Source organism: Somniosus microcephalus, unplaced genomic scaffold (genome assembly GCF_052327205.1).
Source record: "Somniosus microcephalus isolate GS21.2 unplaced genomic scaffold, FLI_Smic_1.0 unresolved_chr6, whole genome shotgun sequence".
Classification (NCBI taxonomy): Eukaryota; Metazoa; Chordata; class Chondrichthyes; order Squaliformes; family Somniosidae; genus Somniosus; species Somniosus microcephalus.
Window position 1 is genome coordinate 47212184 of NW_028225184.1, and position 4790 is coordinate 47216973.

Consider the following 4790-nt stretch of genomic DNA (forward strand, 5'->3'; position numbering starts at 1 on the left):
GAGCAGCTGTGTCTCGCAACCAGCCTATCTCCTCTGTGCGTGGTAGGGTAAATAAAAGATTCTGAGTTCTGTTGGGATGTAGAACGAGGGCTCCAGTAATCTTACCAGAAAAGTGAGATAATCGGAACTCTAGAGTCAAGGGTTGAGTTCCGAGGAAGTATGGAGTCGTATAGTAGTGAGAGTTCGCGGTTAAGTTGATAAACTGGATCGTCGAAAGGTCGAGATCCCTGGAATGGTGGCAGTAAATAGGTTACACCCGCACATCTGTAAGAAAGATATAGGTAAAATAGCGACCCGAAGAATCGCTTAGTCCTTCGAAATCCGGTCCTGATCAAATATAGGGGAGAAAAGATAAGTCAATACTCGTTATTATTTCCTTTTAATCATAATGTCCCCAAGAGATGGGGAAATCTCTTCCCCAGGCTCTATCACTGGCTTGATCTGGCTCCAGTGTTTCCATATTTCGTTCAATTTTTCCTGTAGGCAAACGAGGTTCCTGTACTTAGGAGGATCTGGAAGGGCCCATTCCACCGTAGCTCAAAGGTACCTCGAACCGGTCGCTGAACCACCAGTCAGTGTCCTACCCGAGGGGGCGCTTCCCAAATTCCCCTTTGTCTCTTGGCATCATCTGCCTCCTGTAAGTGTTGAACCTGAAAGTGTTTGGCCTGATTGTCCTCACTGATCAGGCATAGATATGCCTGGAGAGTTGTCTGGAATTGGGAAGTGTCCCCCGTACCCCGAGGGGGTGCGTCTTGGGGTAACACCACAGCTCGTCCAGGCATTAGTTCGAAAGGGGTTAAGCCAGTGCCTGTGGCTGGCGTGGCTCGTATGCCCCAAAGAATGGTGGGGAGGACTGCATGCCACCCTTCTCCGGTCTGTAAAATGGCCTTAGTCACAGACTGTTTTACAGTACGGCTCATCCGTTGCACCATTCCTGAGAATTGTGGATGGTAAGGGATGTGGAACCGTTGTCGAACCCCCAGGAGGGCTAAAGCCTGCTTCATGGCCTTGCCGGTGAAGTGGGTTCCCTGGTCAGAATCTATCTGGTAAGGCACCCCCCAACGGGGAATGTCTTCCATCGCCAGGATTTTTGCAGCTACTTCGGCTGTATTCTTCCTAGTGGGGAAGGCCTCGACCCAAAAGGTAAAAGATGGATGGTTACTAAGACATGGTTATACCCGCCGCTGGGGGGTAGGGGTCCTGCGAAATCCATTTGTAAGTGCGTCCAGCTTCACCTGAGCCGCCGGACATGCCACATATATACTCGAATGTTACCCCCGATTCCTGTTTGGAGGCAAGGTAGACATAGTCGCCGATACTCGTCGATCTCTCTGGCCATGCTGGGCCACCACCAGGTGGCAGCTATAATGTAATATAACTTATACCCGCCCAAATGCGCAGGCTCGTGGTAAGATTGTATCAGGGCACGTCGAATCGATGTAGGAACCACGTACTCGGTCGTGTGATGACAAAACACACTAGGGTCTTTGTACGCTCCTTCACGCACCCAACACTGTATATTCTCAGCGGACTCGGAAAAGTATCCGGTTAGGAGCATATCATTCATTAAATCGTCGGCCGGGGAAGCCTCTTTAGTTCGTAATACTTCCTTGGGACTAAGGGCCATCACAGGGAGAGCCAACACGGCCCGTCAGGCGCGCAAATCAGCGGCTCGGTTACCCTGGATTTCCGGGGTCTCCCCTGCCTGCTGGGCGTGAATCTTGACTACCGCCCCCAGCGTGGGGCCGTCCGCTGCCCGAAGGAGTTCGACGATCGTGGAAGCATGTTAAATAGTGTTGCCTAAAGTAGTCAAACAACTCCGCCGCTGCCACAGGCGGTGGTAGTCGTGGATGACCGAGTAGGCATATTTGCTGCCTTTATATATATTGGCGGTTGTTCCTTCTGCCAATTGAATGGTCGAGTGAGGGCGGTGATTTCAGCCAGCTGGGCTCCTCCCATCCCCAGGGCCCCTTGGGTGAGGGCCTGTCCTGACGGACCTACTACTGCCCATCCGGTGACCCGTCGACCTTCGTGGTAATAGCTGGACCCATTCCCGTATATCTCTAGGCAGGTCTCGGCTATGGGTCCCTGACAATCGATATGTAAGATAGTGGTGCAGTCATGGGGGGTCCCTTCGTCGATTAGGAAGGATGCTGGGTTCGCTCGAGGCTCGGTTAGCACCTCGATCCGAACCTCCCTACCTCATATACAAGCCTCCCAGCTCGCACATTTCTGGTTGGAAATAGTATTCAGGCTACCTGCAAGCAGTGTCATGAGGCTCTGGCGGTTGTGAAGGATTACCTTCCCGGGACCTACCATAGACTCTATTGCTTCTACCGCCCAGGCTGCACAATCAGTGGCCGCCAGATATGAGGCCTGTCCCATCATGGAGGATGGTATCGGGCAGGAGTAATATCCTATCGGTCGTATTCATTCGTTCCGGGATTGTCCCACTACCGCATTATACGGAATGGTTTAGCTGGGTCCGGGAGACCCAGGGCAGGTGCGTTGGCCAAACTGATTTTGACCAGCTCAAAGCTTTCAATTGCCTCTGGTGTCCAATTCAGCCTTGCCTCTCTCTGGAGCCCTCCCTTTAGGAGGTCGTTTACAGGGCTTGCCAATTAGGTGAAGTCGGCAAGGTAGGTACGTCAATAGTTAAACAATCCCATCACGCTTCGCAGGACAGAGACGGTGATGGGTCGCGGCATCTGCAAGAGTGCTGGAAAACTTTTGGGGGTCATGGCCCCACCCTCAGGGGAGATGATCTGACCAAGTTAGGAAACCGAGGAATACCAATTTGAGCTTTGATCAGATTCAGCTTGAACCCCCCTAGAACTAAAGCCATATCAGAGACACATCAGGGCGTCCAGATGAGCTGAGGGCGAGGGGCTACGAATGAGAATGTCATCTATATATTGAATGCAGGCAGAATCTTGCTTTCGGGTATGTGCTAATGCCTGCATGGGGAGCCTTCTCCAGGCTCTCGTGAAAAATAGTAGGGGCATTGTGAAATCCCTGAGGCAACCAGGTCCAAATACACTGGGTGGACTCGACAGTGAAAGCGAAACGCTCTTCGGACCCGGGATTCAAAGGACATGTCCAAAATCCATTTTGGATGTCCAGTGCCGTGAATATGGACAGGGCTGGGTGGAGGCAGTTTAGAATAGTGGCGGGATTCGCCACTAAGTCATGGAGCTTGAGAGTGACCCGATTCAGAGCCGTATAATCAATGATCATTCTCCAGGATCCATCTGGTTTCAGCACTCGCCATACCAGCGAGTTGGTACGGGAACAGGTCTTTGTCACAAACCGGTTTCTAATAAGTCTAATACTATGGACTCGATGGCCCGTTGGGCTTCTGCTCGGAGGGGGTATTGCTGGTGGGCCTCGTGGTAGGGACCGTGGACCTTAATTGGGTCCATATCCGCTCTACCACAGTCTAATTTGTGGGTGGCCCATGTGAGATGTTAAGTCTCAGAAACATTCACCCATGGTCCTTCCTCGGCCCATGTGAGAGGGTAAGTCTCACAAACTCTGCCCCAGAGTCCTTCCTCGGCCCATGTGAGAGGGTAAGTCTTAGAACCTCTCCCCCATGGTCTTTCCTCTGCCCATGTGAGAGGGTAAGTCTCACAAAATCTCCCCCATGGTCCTTCCTCCGCCCATGTAAGAGAGCAAATCTCACAAACTCTCCCGCATGTTCCTTCCTGCGCCGATGCGTGCTTTAGCAGGCGGAGGGCTTTTGCTCTACATTGTCGGGATTTATATTCCCGGAATGGAAATCTCCACCCTTGGGTCCCCCCACTTCCAATAGATGAGCCCTTAGGACAAAGTTTGCCTCTATCTGATGGAGGATGTCCATGCCTAAGAGCTGTCCCTCACTGTTGGGACCTACCCACAGGGTAACCCAACAGGTATGACCTCCTGGCGACAGTTGCAGGGGAAGTGGAACACTCCGATGGAGGACCACACTTTCTCCACTAACCTGAATGCTTTGATCTAAGGTGGGAAATCCTGTGTCGGTTATCGACACCGAGGCTCCCGTGTCTAAAAGGACACAGTGCTGCCGGCCTCCTAACAGTATATTTAGACACGGGCGTGTGGACCCCGGCTCCAAGACCAGGGAGACCGGCTCGTCCTGGTAGCTGACGAGGAGGGCTCGGTGCGCCTCCAACTCTTGGTTTGACAAGCCTCTCTTGGTTGGTCCTTGAGGGCCTGAAGCGGGTCGGTCGGTATCAGCCCCGGTTACAGCCGGCCTGTTGATGCCCTGTCCGTCCACATTTGGTGCACTTCACTCCCGGCTGGGTGCAATCCTTAACCAAGTGGCCTGGTGCGTTACAACTGTAGCAGAGTTGAGCCTCTTGTATGACTGCTATAGGCTCTGTTATAATGCCCATGGTCGCTTTCGTGGACCAGGGCAGAGAAGTTGGGGTGGGACCTTGACGGGTGGCATAAAGATCCGCCTGGTGGAGCCCAAAATGTCGACCAGCCCACTCCCGGATTCCAGCTTCTGTGACCTGAGGGTTGGCCCCCATTCGGAGGGCGGTTTGGTAGGGCCTTTCCAGTCCCCGGATAGATTATCTATAATCCGTGGCACATCGTGATTAGCAGGAATGTCATTTGTCTGGCCCCAGTGTACATACTGCTCAATTAATGGAACAATGTACATCGGGGTTTTCTGCAGGACTCTGGCACAGGGCGGTGAGCCCCATCCAGGTAGCGGTGCCATTGCCCAGTGCGGTCTGAACCCAAGTTTTCAAACCATCGAATTGGATCTTAAACTCCACCGCCAT